Source organism: Diceros bicornis, chromosome 28 (assembly GCF_020826845.1).
Source record: "Diceros bicornis minor isolate mBicDic1 chromosome 28, mDicBic1.mat.cur, whole genome shotgun sequence".
Lineage (NCBI taxonomy): Eukaryota > Metazoa > Chordata > Mammalia > Perissodactyla > Rhinocerotidae > Diceros > Diceros bicornis.
This window is the reverse complement of record NC_080767.1, coordinates 4185217-4207788: the sequence shown is the minus strand read 5'-3', so window position 1 is coordinate 4207788 and position 22572 is coordinate 4185217. Positions and strand designations below refer to the sequence as shown.

The window sequence follows — 22572 nt, the reverse complement described above, 5'->3', positions numbered from 1 at the left end:
AGGGAACTTGCCAACAGAGGGCAGAGAACAGCCATGGAAAGTAAGACCAAATCAGGCAGAAAAGAGACATTTCAAATGCAGCATATCAATAAGGGAGAGGAGGAGGCAGTGTAAAAAGAGGAACATAGTGCAACGTATTGAAGGCAAAGACAGACAATTAAAATTCTGCATTATTTCTTTTAGCCCCAATGAGGGAGAGGCAGAATTCTGAAAACAAGTCAAACCCCATTATTGCTGCTGTGACCCACTCCCTTCCATCTCCCTACTTCCCTCACACTCCATGCAGCAGTGCAGAGTATGGATCTAGACATGAGGTCCAGTTCACCTTCTCATAATGTCCAATATCCTCAAAAAGCTGCTATTATTGTCTAAAAGGTCAAGGTTTTTACTTTGAATTTACAAATAGCTTTCTAAGTTAAAAAGGTTTTAAACTTAAAATATTTTCAAATCAGATCCCAGCTTCTAACTTCCCTGTCTAGATAAGCATTCTAACAGTGGAACTGGTACCATACTCTGAGGGCCAGAAATAGCAGTTTTGTGAAAAGACAGTCCAGATGAGTAGTTTTTCCATGGAAAATGCTTCATAGAGAGCCAATGATTGCTAAGAGAGAATTTAAGAATTGTCAGGAGAAGAACTGTGTACATCTGTCTTCACGATGCTTCAAGCTCCAGGTGAACCCATTTGTCCCCTGTCTGCTCCCTCAAAGCCTGGACCAGCACCTCTGTGATGCTCAGGAAGGTCCCAGTGGTTTCCACTGCTCTTGCACACTTGGCCTGTTTTCCCAGGTACATATCCCGCTTCCCTATGCTCCTCTTACCACCCTTCACCATTATTACCAACCCCAGTACTTACTTACCACCCCTTGGGAGCATTTGATAGCATAAAGTCTCAAATATGATATTCTGTTATATTTCCTTCTCCACTCCACTTAAAATTCTACTTTCTTCACATAATCTTTCACTGAGAAAAAGTGGCATGTGTTACCTCACCTTTTAACTCCTGCTCGATTTACAAATATCTCACATAAAAAGAAGCAAGGGAAACATGACCACAACAGCTTCTAGAGAATGGAAATGTATTAATCACCATTTTAATCTCTGCTTCACTTAAAATTTCCTAGAAAAGCTAGCAGAAAGAGAAACAAATATGAGATAATTTGAAGGAAAAAATGACAGGACTTGGTGGCAGACTAGATCTACAGGATGAAGAGGAAGGAGTCAAGGTGACCCTAAAGCAGGGGTCACAAAGGCAAAGGCCAGGCAGACAATATGAATGAGCAGAGCAGCTGGGTGGCGACTTGCGAACCATGAAGCCCCCGCTCCGTCTCAAGCAGGTGCTGCCACTCTGGGACGGAGCCCAGAGTTGCCAATTCTTACAGTTTTTCCTTTGGACTGTTTCAACAGCCTTGTGACAAGTCTCTGGGCCTCCAGTCTCACCTCCCTGCAATCCATCCTCCACAGTGTGTTCAGATGCCAAAGTGACCTTTTGAAACAAAAACCTAATTATGTCACTTCTTGCTTAAAATCCTTAAATGGTTCCCCATGAAAGCCATGTTTTTCAAACTATTTTTAGCAGCAAAACCCTCCCTTCAAACAAAAGTTCAAATGTAAAACAGAAAAGAAGCCCAGTTGCTCCAGATGAAGCAGCAGTGGTGGGCCCAGAAATGGCATCCCTACCCTTAGCACCTTCTCAGACAGAGCCCCTGAGCCCCTGAACCTCTGGGCAGTACACTTCAAACAGGAGGAACACAGAGAGATTTTCCAAGGGGTATGTGTGTACAGATGGCTTCAAGGGAATCCATTTCCAGAGTCTCGTCTTCCGTACATACTCCTTCCCAAACCTGATCTGCCAGACAGTGGGTTTGTGCTCACACAGTCCTTCTACCACCTTAAAAAAGAAAGGCATGTCCCTCGCCCATGCCAAGTCTAATTATGACAAATTGTTCTAGGGTGTAAAAACTGCTGGGCACCAAGCAAAGGGATATATAAACGAAGACAGTCGTCTAGGAAAATGTTTCAAGATTAATCAAGGTGCCTTAAAGTCATGGGGCTTCCTGCCTCTCCCCACCATAGACATATTTCTGTAAGGGTGGAAGTTGGCATTGGAGAGAGGTGTTTAGCCCATGCTGGTATTCTCTACAATCAGCACAGCCAAAGGAGAATACATTAGTGACATATTTTCTTTTAAAAGTAACTAGAGTACACTAAAATAGTTGAATTTCACTGTATATAAATTATACCTCAATAACCTGACTTAAAACAAACAAACAAAAGACGTAACTGGAAAGTTTTGCAGGCTACCACAAAACTCAGATACACTGAATAAAACCCATGGATAAAAAAAAAAAAATTAAGTTGTTTAGTATCTAGTGTGCTTTATTCAATAAGATAGTTAAAAGTCTACTTTATCAAATCATCATGAAATATTTATTATGATTACAGTCAATCCTCAGTTTATTTCAACTTATAAAATGATTAATATTTTCTATCTCCTACTAACAATATATAAATGTGAACTTGCATAATAAATGTTAGATTTCAACTTAAAACTGTGGGGGGCAGGGCTATTATTATTTTAGGGAGCTCATGAGCAAAAATGTTTGAGCTCTAAAGATAATACCATTTACAATTGCATCAAAAAGAATAAAATACCTAGGAATAAGTCTTACCAAGGAGGTGAAGGACCTATACAATGAGAACTACAAGACATTATTGAAAGAAATCCATGATGACATAAAGAAATGGAAAGATATCCCATGCACGTGGATTGGAAGAATAAACATAGTTAAAATGTCTATATTACCTAAAGCAATCTACAGATTCAATGCAATCCCAATCAGAATCCCAATGACATTCTTCACAGAAATAGAAAAAAGAATACTAAAATTTATATGGGGCAACAAAAGACCCCAAATAGCTAAAGAAATCCTAAAGAAAAAGAACAAAGCAGGAGGCATCACAATCCCTGGCTTCAAAACATACTACAAAGCAATAGTAATCAAAACAGCATGGTACTGGTACAAAAACAGACACACAGATCAATGGAACAGAATTGAAAGCCCAAAAATAAAACCACACATATACGGACAGCTAATTTTCGACAAAGGTGCTAAGAACATGCAATGGAGAAAGGAAAGTCTCTTCAATAAATGGTGTTGGGAAAACTGGACAGCCACATGCAAAAGAATGAAAGTGGACCATGTGCTATCGCCATTCACAAAAATTAACTCCAAATGGATCAAAGACCTGAAGGTGAGACCTGAAACTATAAAACTCATAGAAGAAAATATAGGCAACACACTATTTGACATTGGGTTTAAAGGAATCTTTTCGGATGACATGCCTACCCAGACTAGGGAAACTAAAGAAAAAATAAACAAGTGGGACTTTATCAGATTAAAGAGCTTTTATAAGACAAATGAAACCAGAATCAAGATGAACAGACAACCAACCAGCTGGGAGAGAATATTGCAAAACATACATCTGACAAGGGGTTGATCTCCATAATATATAAAGAACTCACACAATTGAACAACAAAAAAACAAACAACCTGATCAAAAAATGGGCAGAGGAAATGAACAGACACTTCTCCAAGGAAGATATACAGATGGCCAATAGGCACATGAAAAGATGCTCAACATCACTAATCATCAAGGAAATGCAAATCAAAACGACACTAAGATACCACCTCACGCCCGTTAGAATGGCTATAATCACCAAGGCAAAAAACAACAAATGTTGGAGAGGATGTGGAGAAACAGGAACCCTCATACACAGCTGGTGGGAATGCAAATTGGTGCAGCCTCTATGGAAAACGGTATGGAGATTCCTCAAAGAATTAAAAATAGAGATGCCCTATGATCCAGCCATCCCACTACTGGGAATCTATCCAACGCACCTGAAATCAACAATCCAAAGAGGCTTATGCACCCCTATGTTCATTGCAGCATTATTCACCATAGCCAAGAAGTGGAAGCAACTTAAGTGTCCCTCGACTGACGACTGGATTAAGAAAATGTGGTATATATATACAATGGAATACTACTCAGCCATAAAAAAAGACAAAATCGTCCCATTTGCAACAACATGGATGGGCCTGGAGTGTATTATGTTAAGTGAAATAAGCCAGAAAGAGAAAGACAAACACTGTATGATCTCACTCATATGTGGAATATAAACCAACACATGGACAGAGAAAACTGGACTGTGGTTACCAGGGGCAGTGGGGGTGGGGGGTGGGCACAAGGGGTGGAGGGAGTCATATATATGGTGATGGACAAACAAAAATGTACAACCCAAAATTTCACAATGTTAGAAACCATTAAAACATCAATAAAAAAAATAATAAAAATAAATAAATAAATAAAAATGTTTGAGCTCTGTGGCCAATGGCTACATAGTGATCTCAATCCTAACAGACCTAAGTCTCCCTGTTTCCAATAAATATTTTAAATAACAGCACCTTTACTAACCTAAAATGAAACTCATAAATAATAAAAGCTATCTATAACCATAATTTCAAAGCACCAATAAAATGTCATAACTGTAATATAAAAGAGAAATAAAAGACAAAAACATAAAAAAATAATAGTTATTTCAATACATAAATGGTTGGACATGACTAAGATAGAAGATTTAAGGAAGCACTCAGATGCTTGCACCTAATTATAAGGAATGAGTAAGTTAGGATTTACGAGAAGTAAGATCAGAAGCCATTCCATTAAAAAAAAAATACTAGATCAAACACCAGTGTTAGGGTAAGTAATAGCAGACCAGATTCATTTATATATGGCACCCTATACCAATGGTTGGTGGAACATTCAAAAATCATGCAGAACTTGGGATATCTAAATCATGCAGAATTCAGTACATTTGACACCCAAAATGTGTCGCCAGTGTTGAAGTACAAAGATTAACGAGATACAATTCCTCCTCTCATGGAATATATGACCTAGTAGGGTACATAGAAAAGAAAATACCTACTTTATTTTTTTTTTAATTTTATTTATTTTTTTTCCCCCCAAAGCCCCAGCAGATAGTTGTATGTCAAAGCTGCACATCCTTCTAGTTGCTGTATGTGGGACGTGGCCTCAGCATGGCCGGAGAGGTGGTGCGTCGGTGTGCGCCCGGGATCCGAACCCGGGACGCCAACAGCGGAGCGCGCACACTTAACCGCTACGCCACGGGGCCGGCCCGGAAAATACCTACTTTAAAACAATATATTCTTTTTCTTTTTTTTTAAATATTTTCTGTTCATAATGTATATTCTTTTTTTTTTAAAGATTTTATTTATTTATTTTTTCCCCCAAAGCCCCAGTAGATAGTTGTATGTCACAGCTGCACATTCTTCTAGTTGCTGTATGTGGGACGCGGCCTCAGCATGGCCAGAGAAGGGGTGTGTCGGTGGGCGCCCGGGACCGAACCCGGGCCGCCAGCAGCTGAGCGCACGCACTTAACCGCTAAGCCAGGGGGCCGGCCCTTTTTTGTGTGTGTGTGTGAAGAGATCAGCCCTATGCTAACCTCTGCCAAGCCTCCTCTTTTTTTTTTTTTTTTCCTGCTGAGGGAGACTGGCCTTGGGCTAACATCCGTGCCCATCTTCTTTCACCTTATATGGGACACCGCCAGAGCATGGCTTGCCAAGCAGTGCGTCAGTGCGTGCCCGGGATCCGAACCAGCGAACCCCAGGCCGCCGCAGCGGAGTGCACGCACTTAACTGCTTGCGCCACTGGGCCGGCCCCTAAAACAATATATTCTTAATTATGTGGAACTTTTCTCATATTGCAGAGTCTAGCATCCATGATCTCCAACTACTAAAATGCCAGTAGCACCCACCTCCCATCACTGTAGCAATGAAAAACGCCCCACAAATATCCAAAACGCCCCTCCAGGGGCAATACCACTGCTGTTCAGAACCACTGGCCTACAGAACAGAGGGCAGGCAAGTTAACCCATCGGGATCTGGCTCCAGCCTTTCTCTCCAGCCTCCTCTGCTGCCACGTCTGCCTCCTAAACAGACAGAACTATTTGTAGTCCTCTAAGTGGGCCACATTAATCCATGCCCACGGTTTTTCCATCAGCCCAAAATGTCTTCTCTTCGCTTGCCTTCTGACTGCCTACTCTTCTTTGAGGCCTTCCAGGCCACTTTTTATAACCCTTAATACATTGTTTTTCAAGTAGCTGGTTACTTTCTACCTACCCCACTAGATTGTGTATTCCTTGAGGGAAAGAATTCTATCGTGTTTAATCTTTGTAACTCAATGCTGGCAATACATTTTAGATGTCAAATAAATGTCTTCTCAGTGAATAAACAAGAGTACCAGTGAAGGGATTCACTTTACAGGAAAAGAAATATTTCCTCTGAGACTGCAGGGGAAGATGGGACAATGGATTCAAGGGTGGATTTAGTGATAGATAAATTTAACTTATCTGTTGAGCATTGAACTCAGTTGGGTATAAACATTACCTCCCACCCTATCAGTCTTTTTTTATTTTTTATTTTTTCCCCCAAAGCCCCCGTAGACAATTGTATGTCATAGCTGCACTTCCTTCTAGTTGCTGTATGTGGGACGCAGCCTCAGCATGGCCGGAGAAACAGCGCGTCGGTGCACGCCCAGGATCCGAACCCGGGCCGCCAGCAGGGGAGCGTGTGCACTTAACCACTAAGCCACAGGGCCGGCCCCACCCTATCAGTCTTCATCTGTGCCATGACAAATGTCTCTTTCCACTCTTCACAACATCACGGACAGATTCCGTAACTCTCTCTTCCCTTTCGGTTATGTAAAAACTCAGTCCAACCCAGTTGGTTTAATAATTTTATTTATTTATTTATTTTTCCCCCAAAGCCCCAGTAGATAGTTGTATGTCATAGCTGCACATCCTTCTAATTGCTGTATGTGGGACGCAGCCTCAGCATGGCCGGAGAAGTGGTGCGTCGGTGCGCGCCCGGGGTTCCGAACCCGGGCTGCCAGCAGCAGAGTGTGCACTTAACCGCTAAGCCATGGGGCCGGCCCAACCCACTTGGTTTAAAACTCCACTCTCAGGTCCTATGCCGAACTTATCTCCTCTCCTCTTCCAGCCCAAGTTTGAATCATGGTTTTAGGAACCTGAAGTGGGGAGGAGAGTACGGCCCCTTCCATGGTTTCTCTTCCTCCTCTTCCAGTTCTCTAGAAGGAGTCTAGCTCTTCAGGGGTTGGGAGGAGAGTAGAGAGGAAAGAGGTAACTGTTTCTTCACTTAACAATGTAGTTATTGCAAACCACTGCTGGCTGTAGATGACAGGCCATTCCAGCCTGTATGGCAAACATCAAAATGCCAGATCTCTTATGGGGCACTTGTGTGAGTTCTTTAGAAAGTCCTGTGAGGCCTCTCCACTGAGTTGTGCCCTAATATAGACAATCCCGCTCCAAGTCATCTCCTTTTACCTTCCTAACTTCTGTCCAGCAGGCAGCCTCTTGGATGGGCTACCAGCAAGGTGGCTCAAACCCAGCTATCCTCCTCAGTGATCCTTCGACCACAAGAAACTCACATGTCCTTGCTAAGCCAAACAGAAGGAATATAGGCTATTTAACCGCCAACTCCCCTCTCTATCCTTCCACCTCTCCCTAATTGCCTTTCCTCTTCTCAAATAAATGCAGAGCTGAACAAGTCGACTGTCCAAACAGATATTCCAGCCAGGGAATAAGAAATCAGTCTCTCTTGCATGTAGACTCTCTTTGATACCCTCGTACTTGGTTTGGGGGCAAAAGGAGGGGAAAGTACTCCCTGTCAGGCTCCTGACCCCCTCCCTTGAGTCATTTTATATCTTGCATAGACTGGGAGTGAGGCTGGGGTGATGAGGGATGGGTGGGGCGAGTGGCTGGAGGTTCCGAGGCCAGTTCTGCTCCCTCTTTGTGAGCCCTCAAGAGGGTGACTGACCCCAATTATTAGCAATTCCCTCTACAATGTGTGGTGCTTAGTGTTTCTTAATCCCCATCTTTGACCCTTAGTCACCAATTCCAGGGAAATAGGAAAAATTCAACTCAATATCTTCTACAACGTGCTGAAGTGAAGGAAACATTATATGCAATATGGAGCTCAGCTGTGTTCCTAAATGAGCTGCATGAGAGAAAGGACCAGGAGCTGAAAGTTCAGGCAGAATAAAGAAAGAAGACTGAGACAGACTGGGGATAGAACATCAGATGAAAACCATGGACACTTTCTCCCCAACTAAAAAAAAGGCTCATATACATATTACATACAAATATACATTTGTATAGCATTTAAGGGGCACATGGATCCAGGATGTCCTGAAACCCCTGAAGGGGCCAAAGGACCCCAGATTAACAACTCTTAGGCTAAGAGAAAGCAAGCAGGAAGCAGTTCATTGTATGTGTAGGAGGAAGGAGTGATATTTATGCAGGCAAAGCAAATGCTGGAAGGTCGGACACTTAGGGACATGTGTACACCCAGAAGCAGTCGATGCCAGTTTTCTAAATGCAATGTTTAATCCAAACTATTCTGATTGCTTAACACTACTCAACTTATTTTTCAGTATCATGTCATGATATATCCTTCTATATAGTAAATATAACTAATAATTGAGGGACTTCAGAAAGGCGGCCAGAAATTTGATTATGCCTTAAAATGTAGATGTTGGACTAGAAACTGTTAACACTGATTGCCTCCCTGAAGGGGAATAACGTATCTAAGGGACAAGATGGGAGGAAGATTTTTTTCATTACATACCACTTTGTATTTCTTTAATTTTATAACGCATACAAGTATTACTAATTCAAAATTTTTAGTTAAAAATGAATATTAATCATAAACAAAAAGTATAAAAATATATAATATTGATATAGGGTGCTTGATATTTTGAATGTTTCAAAGGAAGGCAATGGGACATCAAAGAAAAAGACAAGATTCCTTAAACAGATAAACCCACATGATGAATCCCTCATAACTGCACTAGGAATATTTAAAATATCAGAGGGCGGAATGGTGACATCAGAGCTGCTATGGACTGAATGCTTGCGTCCTCCCGAAATTCATATGTTGAAATCCAAACCTCCAGCGTGATTGTATTAGGAGGTGGGGCCTTTGGGAGGTGATTAGGTCATGAGGGTGAGCCCTCAGGAGTAGGATCAGTGCCTTATAAAACAGAGCCCAGAGAGCTCCCTCGACTCTTCCCCCATATGACAATAAAACAAAAAGACCACTGTCTATGAAGAAGCAGATCCTCACCAGACACAGAATCTGCTGGCACCTTGATCTTGGACTTCCTAGCCTCCAGAACTGTGAGAAATAAATTTCTGTTGTTCATAAACCACCCAGTCTATGGGATTTTGTTATAGCAGCCCAAACAAACTAAGACAAGAGCTAAGAGAATTTTTTTATGAAAACCAGTAATTTGGGACAAAAAAAATAATAGTGAAGTATTACAGAAAGTGTAATCCAAGATTAGTAGATCTAAAGAAGAGCTAGGACTAGAACATTTTACAAGAAATCAGTAGCTAAGGAAACTCCCCAAATACAATTTAGATAACTTCATGTATAATGTCATAAAAACAAAGCTAAGATTGGTTGGGGTATCTCTGGCCCACAAATAAAGTCATGGAAGCAATTACTTTGATTTTCCACAAAGCAAATCCTGACCAAATACCAGACAAGATGAACTGTAAGGCTGATTTAGACTCTTCCTTAAGGACTGAGGCTGATTATTAAAATACATACTTACATAAATATTTGGATGAGAATAGGGCTCTAAAAACAACCAGTGTGATATACACGACTGCAAAGACTCTATGTGAGTAGATGAGTCAGTCATTGTCCTCAAACACCTGCTAGGTCCCTGAGAGAAAAATGGAGTGGTACTGTGACGCCAGCCTCTCCCACCACGTGACAGCTGAGAACACCTCCCATCAACAACCAAGAGTAAACTGTCTAATAAAAAAAGCAGAGGGGGCTGGCCCGGTGGCGTAGCGGTTAAGTGCACACACTCCACTTCGGGGACCCGGTGTTCACAGGTTTGGATCCCAGGCGCGCACCATCACACCACTTGTCAAGCCAGGCTGTGGCAGCGTCCCATATAAAGTAGAGGAAGATGGGCATGGATGTTAGCCCAGGGCTGATCTTCCTCAGCAAAAAGAGGAGGATTGGCAACAGATGTTAGCTCAGGGCTAATCTTCCTCCCAAAAAAGAAAGAAAAAAAAGACAAAGAAGGTTGTCCATCATCTGCAGTTCAGAAGAAAACAAAAAAAGAACCCTAATGTTTTTCTTTCAAACCTAAGCTTTACACTAACTTGACATAAGTCAAATAAACAGATTCCAGGATCTCCAGATTAAAACCTACTTACAACAAAAATAAATGTAAAAGTACTTTGTAAATTGTAAAGCATTATAAAATGTTAATAATTGTGGTAATTATTAGGGATATTTCCTACCCAAAAACGAACTAGACCCCATCATCAGCAGTCTGAGGTCATATTCTAGAAAGGTGAAAAGCTTTAAAAGAATGAGTTTGTGGGGTCGGCACCCTGGCATAGCGGTTAAGTGCGTGCGCTCCACTGCTGTCCCCCCGGGTTCGGATCCTGGGCGCGCACCGATGTACCACTTGTCAGGCCATGCTGTGTCGGCGTCCCATATAAAGTGGAAGAAGATAGGCACAGATGTTAGGGCCAGTCTTCCTCAGCAAAAAAAGAGGAGGATTGGCATGGATGTTAGCTCAGGGTTGATCTTCCTCACAAAAAAAAAAAAAAAAAAGAATGAGTTTGCATGTTTTTATAACACTGTGCAAAGGTTTTCAAATTTTTCATCTCTTAATTGAAAAATCTGAGGAGACAGTCAGTGACACATGACCAAAAGAGAGTTTAGAAACTGTTACATTCAGTTCAATATAACAAATATTTATTGAGGGGCCTTCAGAGGATACACAGATAAGTCAGAATATAGTTCCCTGCCCTGCCTACCCTTAAGAAGGGGACTAACTAGGAAGAGACACAAGCCAGTTTATGCGGCAGAGAGATTATGTGAATATGTGAAGTAGTCAATAGATGTGCTCCTTCCCACTCCCACTGGCTAGCCCTACCCACCCCGGGCAGTCCTTGGCCCGCTTCTTATCAGACTCACTCCTCTCCCTCTCACAGACGGAGGCCTCGGCTCCCTGAGTCCCTGCTGAATTCAGTCAAGGAGAGGCACTGGCAGAAGTCTGGAAGTGAGAAGGAAGCCAGAAGACAAAGTATCTCTTCCCCTTCTCCCTCTGCTGTGGCCAGCATCTTCGACAGAAGCTGTGTCCCCTGTGGCTCCCGCCCTAAGGTAGGCCCTCCAAAGTTCCAGCTTTTAGGTCATCCTGGCCCCTGGGCTTCCTCTCCTTGTTCCTTCAGCCTGGGAATGGTAGAAAATTCCTGCTGCTGCTCATCTCTGGATGCCTTGCCTTCCCTGAATGGCTTCCCATCTCTCCCTTCACTTTTATAGCTAATGCTCTGGATGAAATTCCCTCTAAGTTTAAATACTTGAAGTGATTTCTGTTTTCCTGGCTGGACTCTAAATGTGGCAGCTAAACCAAAAATGAATTTACTGCCATTGAGAGCAAAGACCCTGATTCCAAAATTGCTAAATTCCAAGTTCACTGCTATTGGTGTGGAGTCCAGATGAGGTACACATAGGAGTGAAGAGATAGAATTGATTTTCCTCTTCTCCCAAAAGAACACAGGAGAGAAAAAGAATTTAGGGAAAAGACAGAGAAAGGAGCATTACGGACTTCCTACTTCCCTGTCTTCAGGATAATATGGGAAGGGGGCCACTGACAAAGACAAAGACATGACTGAATCCCTCCTCAAAATTTGGGATGAGTCAAAGAGGAGAATGGACCTGCACAGGGCCAGATTAAGGCCTTTAGAAACCCAAGACACTGAAAGATTTGGGGATACTCCACTCCTCCCAAAAATAAAAATAAAATCAGTCTTCTATACTTATGATGTAAGTGTAAAGAAATACAATAAGTTCTGATATTTTTCCATAGTAACTACTTTCACATTTTTAAAAATATATTAAAATCTTTTTCCTACTTAGTGGTCCTGCTTTGCTGGTGCCCTAAGCACAGAGTCTGCCCATTGGGTCATCCAGTGTTGGGCCTGTACAGCCTGCACTGTCCATAGCTCCAGCGGTTAGCCTCTCAGGGATGGTGCATCTATGGGGTATGAAGTGCTGAAGGCTGATGACCCAGGAGTGGTGAGAAGGGATTCTTAAATTCACATGGGCCCATCCAGAGCTGTGGGCTTCAGAAGGGAAGGTGAGCTGGTGTGCCAACCCTGAGAGGCTTTTCTGCAAGAGCAAGAGGATGTGCAGGGTTCACTTGCTGGTGGTGAGGCATACAGTCGATGCATCTCCAAGGGGTTATCCAGGTGCAGAAAAAGCTAATGCACCACCATCCATCAAAACCACCACTGGCCATCATCCTCTTAGAACCAACTGTAGGGAAGGGAAGAACACAACAAGCTGGCTAGCAGAGACAGGAAATGACCAAGATGAGACCAGTAAGGATATAAGCCTCCCCACAAGTGGCTGACTGTGTACAAATTCTGGAAGATAGAACCAAACAGGTAGGGAACAAGCGGAAAGCCCAGAGATGGAGCTTTGAATTGGACTGGGAGTTATCAATCTTAGTTTTCACACACACACACACACACACACTGGATTGGACCAAATATATCTGAACGGTACAACATTAAGTGTTCCTCTATCAGTGGGAGGAAAATGTCAGCTCTAAAAACAAAAGTTAGAATTGCTGCATTTCCAAGTCTGTGACTGTGCAATTTGTACTGATCACATATTTATCCACTTCCATGATTCTAGCTAGTGCCAGTGGTTGATAATGCCTAGATTTCTATCTCCAGCCTTATTCGCCTTCGTGCTCAGGTGATTCCTTCTGCAAAGAACACTCTCCCCACTCCCACCTCATATTTTACATATCCAAATCCTAACCGTTCTTCAAGGTCTGGTTCAGATGCGGCCTTCTGCTTGAGAATTGTCTTTCACCTGAACCCTCAGTGTTTTACCTGTATCTCTTCCGTGAAGGCTTTCGCTTCCTGCCTCATATGAGAGTAACATGGGTACATCTCATCCCTCCTGCTAGGCAGGAAGCCACCTGAAAACAGAGACATGTTTTATTCATCTTGGGATCCCCTTAGCTTTTGCTGATGGGAAGAACACTATCATTCAGAGTCTAGATGATCACTCCCACGATGATGCCTTTAAAAAATTGTTCCAGAAATTCCACTTTTGATGCTGCCTTCAGTCAGTTTGAGAGTCACATAAGAAAATCAGTCTCACCAATAACTATTGCTAATATTTATTTTGTGCCACATGCCCACTACTGGGTCATGAGCTTTCCATATAGTATCTCATTTAATCTGCCTAACAACCCTCTAAAACAGGTACTATTATAGTTCTCATTTGATAAAGACACTGAGGCCTAGAGACATTAACCAACTGCCCAAGACTACCCAGTTAATAAGGGACAGGATTTGGATATGACCACTTCAGAATCACATCTACATTCAACCAAAAACAAAATTACCCAGATTGATCATTCACTTTGTTAAACCAATTTAGAATAATTTTTAGCTATTTTAATAAAATATATCTTCAAAGAATAAGTATTTGCCACAGGTAAATATATATATTTATTTTAAACTGGCTATAAAATTGAAATAACAATGAAGGACTATTTTTTCACCTATAAAAAAAGATTTTTAGAAATAATAACACCTAATGTTAGCAAGTACGCAGGAAAATGGTACTGTCATACATTGCCAGTGGGGGTCCCATCTGTACAACTTTAGAGAGCAACTTGGCAATCTCCATCAAAAGCCTGTAAACCCATCAGTTCCACCTCAAGAATCTACCTAAAGAAAACAATTGCAGATTTAGCATCAAAGATACTTGATACAGCATTGTTTATAATAATGAAAAATTAGGAAAGACCTAAATTTCCTATAAGACATAGTACAATTAAATTATATTACACTCATACGTTAAAATCCAATCAGCCCATTAAACATTGTTCCAGAGATGTATGATATCAAAGATTGTTCCCCACCATACATCAAGTGAAAACAGAAAGCTGAAAAATGTATGGAATGAGCCCAGTTTCATTTAAAATACACACACACATTCACATATATAGTAGAAACCTGGAATGGTGTAAATCGAAATGTTGAGAATGGCTATCTCTTGGGGATAGCACGGGTTAGAATTTTATATATAACTGTATTTTCAATGATTATGTATTACTTTTGTAATAAGAAAAAACCATAAGAGGATTTCGTTTTTTTAAAAACAGACATCACATTGGGGCAGGCCTGGTGGCATAGTGGTTAAGTTCACACACTCCACTTCGGTGGCCCGGGTTCACGGGTTTGAACACCGAGCGTGGACCAACGCACTGCTCATCAAGGCATGCTGTGGCAGCATCCCACATACAAAATAGAGGAGGACGGGCACAGATGTTAGCTCAGAGCCAATCTCCCTCAGCAAAAAGAGGAAGACTGGCAACAGATGTTAGCTCAGGGCCAATCTTCCTCACCGAAAAAAAAAAAAGAAAGAAAAGAAAAGGCATCACAGGGATGAAAGGATACCAAAAGATTTTTTTTAAATGTCACTGAAATAGGTCTGTAGTTTCCATTTAGCAAATGTACCAGTCAAAATTGATGGAGTTTTTACATACAAATTACCAGTATATTTGTTTATAAAGACATATTACTTTAAAACACTTTACACAACCCCACCACAGTTAGTATACAGCTCAACAAATACTTATTGAACAGAATTGAATAGTCTAGTATAAAATTTTTATAAATGATCTAGATGAGGAGGAACATAGTGAAGATCCTAGTTCAGAGATGACAGTCAATTCCTCCGTTTTACTTCAGTCACATTTGACTTTGACCATCACCTTCTTCTTACAACTCTCACCATGGCTTCTACCACAGCACATTCTACTAGCCATCCTTCCATCTCTATGTCCACTGCTCTCTCGCTGTGATGAAGATCCTCCTCCTCCTCTGAACTCCTTTGCCCCCCAGGCTCTGGTCCTCAGCTTCCTGCGTTCTTCCTCCCATATTCATTTCCTTGGTGAGTTCATCCGCAATCATGGCATCACCTACCATCCCAATGGAGGTAACTTCAGGTGGAACATGACCTTGTTTCACTGGGTGTGGGCACGTGTGCTGTCACTGCTACATAAGGAAGGTATTTTGATATTGCACAACAGCAATGATTAGAATTTTATAGGACAACTCACCAAGGAAAACATCACTTGTAGGATTTGAGGAAGAATTGTCGGCATCAATGGCAGTGAACTCCTTCCCCTTCCCAATAAAGTAAGCCAAATAAAAATACATGAATAGAAACAAGTCAGCAAAGCCTGTGTTTAAAATTCTCAGGTTAATGGTATAACACCTTGTTTGGAGAAGGAAGAAACTAAGTAAATGAAACAATTGGCCAAAAGAAGGTATTTTTAAAGGCCTTAAATTCCACACTTACAAAACTCATTTACATGAACAAAGTATAGTACATATTTTTATTAATTACAACTTTGTTTTTTATTTTTCTGGTGGTCAGTCCCAATCAGCTGATCTCATTACTCTTGTGGACTCAGCTTCAAGACAAATCTTCTAACTGCCTCCCTCCCCTTGCAATCAGATTTCTGCCCTTAAGTTTCTCCTATATAGAAATTACAAGGCACCACTGGGCTTGCAAATTCATTATTTAGACTCAGGGTATGTTAATCATAGGTCCTGAAATAAGCTAAGGGCTACAGGCATCCCTCCGGCCCAATACATGGAACACAGAGGTTACAGACTTTTGGAATAGGAAGATGATCTTTTGGCTAATTTTTGACTAATCCTGGCTGGAAAAAAAGCATGTGGTAGAAAGCTCCACAGACTATTACTCCATAGGAAAGGTCATCAAAAGCCTGAAGGCCATGAGCAAGATTAGGCCCAGATACAAGCCCAGAGTAATAGATATAAAAGCCAAGCTTCACTGAAGGGTAGAAGCAACTCTAACATCTAGCTAATAAATATGCTCAGACAAGCAAAACAGGAGAAGGAGATGGTTGAGAAGAACAGAACTTCCAAGGCTCAGAGCCACTAACACCTCTAGAAAGGGTAAAGGAAGCATCTACACATATCTATCTAGGCCTATAAAGCTGAGCCGTGCTCTGTGGTGACTGCTTATTAGGGCGGTGTGTAAGGAGGCAGCTTCTTGGAGCTTGCCAGCCAAGCAGGGGGGTTATTAGAAATAAGTACCTATGGAAGTTACTCCTCAGAAAAGGAGATCAAGACCAGGGGGAACCAATTGGGCAACAAAATCAGAGTGGCAAAGACAGAAAAAAAGGTGAAGATCCTCTTCAAGGAAGTGATGAGAATGCAACGAGGTTTGTGGGATGGTTCAGATCCATAGACTGGGATTCACTCTGTTCCTACTGAACTTCAACAGGTTAAAGGCAGAGCCTTGAAGGTACACATCTGTGTGGGAACCATCTCCTTCCTCTGAGCCCTGCTACCTCCTAGAGTCCAGGTTTCTTCAGATTTGACAGGCAGAAGGCTGCCATGTTATTAGAGAGATACCTAAGGTAGGCTGGGCACCCCAGGTGTGCTCCTCTGGTCCTCTGTAGCCCATTCACCCCATCAAATATTATAGGTAACTTCAGCACCACCAGGAGTCCAGCCAAACACTCTGCCACCTCTCTACGGCAGACTGTAGTGGGACACCTTCCGTGACACCACACTACAGGCTTCTCCCAATCAGCTGGCAGCCCTCTCTCAGTCTCTCAGTCTTCTCTACCTGTCCCGTGGGTTGACTGGTGTTCCTTGAGGCTCTATTCTAGACTTGCTTTTTCTCCACTCAACGCTCTTTCTACAATTGTATCTATAGCCATAACTCCAATAAACATTTCTATACGGCAAGAATGAATTGCCAGTCCATTTCTGTCAGCTCTGAATTAATATATCCAATTGCCTACTGGATCTCTTCACTTGATGGCCTTGCAAGCACTTAAAACTCAACGTCCAAAACCAGACATGATTCCCCCGCCAAAATATCTTCCCACCCCAATGTTCTCTTACTCAGTAAATGACACCACCATGCACCCACATGCTCAAGACAAAAAACCATAGTCATCCTTGAATTCTCCATTTCCCTCACTCTCCACTTCCAAGTCTTGCTGGATATACCTCCAAAATATGCCCTCAAATCCATCCACTTCTCCACTGCCTCTACCCTATGTAGTCTAAACCACCATCATCTTTCACCTGGACCAATGTAACAGCCCCTTAACTTGTCTCCTAGCATCTAGTGTTGATCCTCTCCAATCTACTGTCTATAAAACAGCCAAAATGCAGTGCTGGCAAAGTCACTCCTCCGTGTAAAACCCTTGAATGGTTTCCCCTTTGTAGGAAGAACTACAAACACCTTATGGTGGATTTCAAGGTTCTCCATGATCTGGCCGCTGCCCATCTCTTCAGCCCCATCCTACATCACATCCCCTCCTCCCCCTCTATGCTCCAGATACACTGAACTTCTTTCATTCCTTTCATATCTCTCACCTTTGCACATATTGTTCCTTCTGCCTGAAACATTCTTCCCACCTTTCACATGATAATCTCAAAATCATTTTTTTGTGTGTGTGAGGAAGACTAGCCCTGAGCTAACATCCGATGCCAATCCTCCTCTGTTTTTTTGCTGAGGACGATTGGCCCTGGGCTAACACCTGTGCCCATCTTCCTCTACTTTATGTGGGACGCCGCCACAGCATGGCTTGACAAGCGGTGCGTCAGTGCGCATCCGGGATCCGAACCTGTGACCCCTGGATCATCAAAGCAGAGTGCGCGCACTTAACCGCTGCTCCACCGGGCCAGCCCCTCAAAACCATTCTTAAGGTCACAGGGTAAACACTACTTCCTTTATAGATGAGGTCCCCCCAAAAATGTGTATTCCAATAATACTCTGTACTTTCTCAGTAATATTTTTCAAACTTAATACTGTTCAAACTTTATTATATTTGTATTTATTCCCTTATCTCTGAAAAATGCTGTATCCTCAGTGCGTAGGACAGTGTACCTCAATAACAGACTCTCAATTAATATTAGAATGAATTTAAAAATGAGTCAATGGCTAAATCCAGGTAATCTGGATGACTCGTCAAAAAATGGGCTCCTCTGGATGAAGGTGGATGCTGATGGAAATTGCAGACCACAAGAATCTGTCCTCACAGGGGTGACAGGGCCAAGTGTAGTGGATGTGTTTCAACAACATGGTTCTTCTTGGCAACAGGTTCAGCCAGTGCTGGGACACTGATGGTGCTGAGGCAGGTACATATGAGTAAGCAGTCCTCTGCAGCTGAGTGCACTGAGCTACCTGCTCAGCTAGGTCACATGTCTCTGGCATCTATCTTAACCTACCTCAGATGAGCCCAATCATCCCCTCTTGGAGGCAGGTCCAGAGGCCTACATCATTTTACATTGAGTCCTGCCTTCTCTCGTCAATGGTGGTGGATAAGCTGGCTGGCACCCTCTACTCACATGAAGGTCTGTACATCTTCACAGTTGCTGATACCATATCTTTAAAGTACTGCTCAGACTCTCTTGAATAAAAATTGGTCAGTCTCTCAGGTAGCCACCTCGCCCCCGCTTCTCTGCCTCAGATGGATCTGGATCTGGATACACGAGGGGAAGGGGACTTCATCGCAGTGGGAAAGAGTTGGACTCCTTGAGCAAGTGGTCCTCTGGCTTCCTAGATCTCCAGGGCAATGTTCTTTTGCCCCTGTTTGCTATTTACTCTGCTGGCAATCACAGTCCAACACCGTGGCTAGTATAACTCTAGGGTCTCTGTCAGCCTAGAAATAGCCTGAGTAGTGCCCGCTGGCAGAATGAATTGCACTGTCTTCCCCCAGCACTATTTTTCTGAGTCTGGTTGTGATGCCTATCATACCCTTCAGATGCTTGTATACTCAGCACAAATGCAACAGAAACTCTTCATAGTATCTGCACCAAGGGCTTGCCTGTCACACATGGGAAATGTCCCGCATCTTGACCTCCAGGCTCAGACATTTTCACAAAGTCTCACTGATGCCTCTTTCAAAATCTCTCTCCATTTAGTGTCTACATGTCTTTTCCTATTATCTAGTTCTAGTCTCACCAGGCTGTGTCCAGGCTCAGCAAGAATGAGTGCCATGATGGATTAATGACGTCTGCTACGGATAGATGATAAGGGTGTCACACCACAAATGGTGTATGTGCTGATCCTTAATTCTTCTTTAAATCCATTAATCCAAATTAATCTTCCTTCTTTGTTTGTACCTACCAAAATCCTACTCATCTTTCAGAACTAGTTCAAGCTTTATTTCTTCTATGAAGGTCAACCTAGGCCATAGTGATCTCATCCTGCTCTGAATTAATACCACTTGTTATCTGGTTATTTAATATCAGTACTAGTTTAAAATGTTAATAGTAACTAGCACTTATTAGTGATACCTGAAGTGGCCTGAAGAATGGTGGTATCACTAACACAAAGTATGACTGGTTTTAAGGAACATATGAATAGTTAGAAGACATTTGGGTGTCCATCAGGAAAGAGATCTAGGAGTTCTCTAAGGATGCTACCAGTGAACTCTTTTGGCAAAAAGATATTATGAAAAATAGGACTAGAGACAAAAACAAACGGTTGTGCTTAAACCAAAGAAGAGAGCATTAAGTCTGGTCATGATAGCTCAATAGTAACAGGAGAGAGATCACTTACTATGATTTTCCATCCTGCACCACTACACCGCTTCCCGAATTGTATTACAGCTGGCTGTATGCAGCCCAAGATTCCCTTTTCTCTACAGAGCAGTGACCCTTTGTGGAAAGAGGTTCCTGCTCTATCATTCAGTAAGATTAAGGAGATGCCAAGGATCTGAAATACTTCCTTCAACTGAGGAATCACAGATGGAGACAATAACATTTTCTTTACTTTGCCATGCATGCAAACACAGCCTCTTCCATTAAGATGTAAATTCCATGGAGCAAGGACGTTTCTCGTGTATTCATTACTGTATCTCCAGTGCTTGACTCACAGTAGATGACAGGTATATATTTTACTAATGAGTAGTTAATAATAAATATTAGATGAAGACAACAATACACAGAACAAAAGCTTAATATTTCTATGCTACAACATGTCCATTTTTGAGAGGTAATCATCTTTCAGATTCTTCCTTTCCTACTGCATCTGTTGTGCAGCGAAGAAAAAGTTAAGGAAGTGATCAAAATGGATCATAAACATAAAACAACCTAAACGTTAACAGTTAAAACTATAAAACTTCTAGATACAGAAGAAAATACAGGAGAAAATCTTTGTGACTTGGAGTAAGCAAAGACTTCTTATGCAGAGCACAAAAAGCACTGCTGTTACAAGAAAAAAATAAGAAATTGAGACCACCAAAATTTAAAATTTCTGCTCTTCAAAAGACACCATAAAAATAAAAAGACAAGCCACTGACTGGGGGGAAATACTTTCAATTCATATACTCACAAGGGACTTGTGTCCAGAATATATAAAGAACTCTTACAATGCAATAACAAACCAAACATTCCAATTTTTTAAATGGGCAAAAGATTTAAATAGATTTCACCAAATATGATATTGGTGGCAAAATAAACACATGAAAAGATGCTCAGTATCAATAATCATTGGGGAAATGCAAATAAAAACCACAATGAGATACCACTATACACTTACTAGAATGATTTTTTTAAAAAACTGACAATACCAAGTGCTGACAGGGTTGCAGAGCAACTGGAACTCTCATACAATGCCAGTAAGTATAAAATTGTACAGCCACTTTGGAAAACAGTTTGGCAGTTGTTTCTTTTTTTAAATCAAGTTAAACATTCACTTACCACAGGACCTAAGATTTCACTCCTAGGTATTTATCCAAGAAAAATGCAAACATATCTCCACAAAAAGACTTGTATGTGAATGTTCAAAGCAGCTTCCAAAAGGCGGAAAAGAACCTAAATGTCCATCAACAGATGAATGGATAAACTAACTGTGGTATATAGAACAATGAAACACTACTCAGCAATAAAAAGAAATGAGCTATTGATATACACAAAAACATGGATGGATATCAAAAACATAATGCTGAATTAAAGAAGCCAAACACAGGATACACATTGTATGATTCCCTTTACATGAAGCTCTACAACAGGCAAAACTAATCTACAGTGATAGAAATCTGATCAGTGGGTGTCTGGGGTAGGGCAGGGGAGAAGGACTGCAATGGATAATGGGAATTTGGAGGGCTGACAGAAATGTTCTATATACTGACTGAGGATATAATTACACAGGTGTAAATATCTGTCAAAACTCACTGAATTGTATGCTTAAAATGGGTGCATTGTCTTATAGGTAACTTATATTTCAATAAAGTTGAAAAAATAATTATTTTGCAACAGTTAAGGGGTTATTTGAAAGTCTTTTTTTTTGTTATCAGTAGTGTTTGGCCGACAAATCATTACAGAGGTTAATCGGTCCATCGGTAATAGAGGATTATCCTTGATCCATCAGCCTTCTAAAACACACCAAAGGAAGGAATTCTGTATCCGATGGCAAGGGAATAGGTTAGGAAATTTGTTTTCCAATTCACAGAAGTTAGAGTGTGAATTTTCCCACCCTCTCATGATTAACCCAAGTTAATTTCTTAAAAATCAGGCGTTGAAGAAAGCTCTCTTTCATCAGAAGGTTAATGCTTCAAAAGTGAAGAATCCCCACAGTGGGAAAAGAAAACACTTCTTGTACGTACTCTGATTGGGGTCTGGACCTTCCAAAGAGGGCATGTGTGCTGGCAGGAATGACCACACACACACACATACACACACACACACACGAGGCAGAAATGCCTCTCTGGCCACACTCCGTATGGCATAGGAGAAGAATGGCTCCACCATTAGAGGAGCAGGTTGTTAGAACGCCCAGATGGATAAGGTTTTTATTCGTAACTCGACTTACAAATGTTTATTATGATCACTGCTTAAACTGTCAGGGACTCTAAAGGCTTTCTGTGTAAGCAAAGGAAGGGGAGCAAGCAGTAAAACCTGCTAACCGCTCTCTCTACCTGCCCTACCTTACACTCCTCTTTTCCCCCATCCCATTAACTCACTGCCCCTTGATCCCTAGTAAATGTTAAAACCACAGCACAGGGCTTGGGTTGAGCCAAAGTAAAGAAAGGCCTAGGATCCAGGTGTAGATAAGGAGTGGAGGAGGGGTGACGAACTCAACGGACACTTGTCACTTCTAGTTCCCAGCGTCTATGCCCCTTCCTAAGAGACCTCTCCTGCTCTGGGTTTGCCCCTCCTCAACAGAAACCAAGGAGTTTCCCCAGGGGTCCTTCCCCAGATCTAATCTCTCTATCCTGATACAGCCATAGATGACCCTTGACTTAAGTGTGACCAAATAATCTCCTGGGACTTCACTTCTTTAGCAGAGAGATGCGAGAAGCAAAGAAATGCTTCACAACGGAGCCAGGCAAGACAGCTGAGCAGTTCCTTGT

At 41.8% G+C, this 22572-nt stretch overlaps 1 protein-coding gene across 1 annotated transcript in view; it reads right to left on the bottom strand.

The window, feature by feature from the left end:
• Positions 1-22572, bottom strand: part of RGP1 (RGP1 homolog, RAB6A GEF complex partner 1) — a 39998-nt gene that overhangs the window by 2294 nt on the left and 15132 nt on the right. Inside the window, exon 9 of the transcript XR_009215853.1 lies at positions 1378-1483. The gene's annotated coding sequence lies outside the window, so the exon portion shown is untranslated. The remainder of the gene's footprint in view (positions 1-1377; positions 1484-22572) is intronic.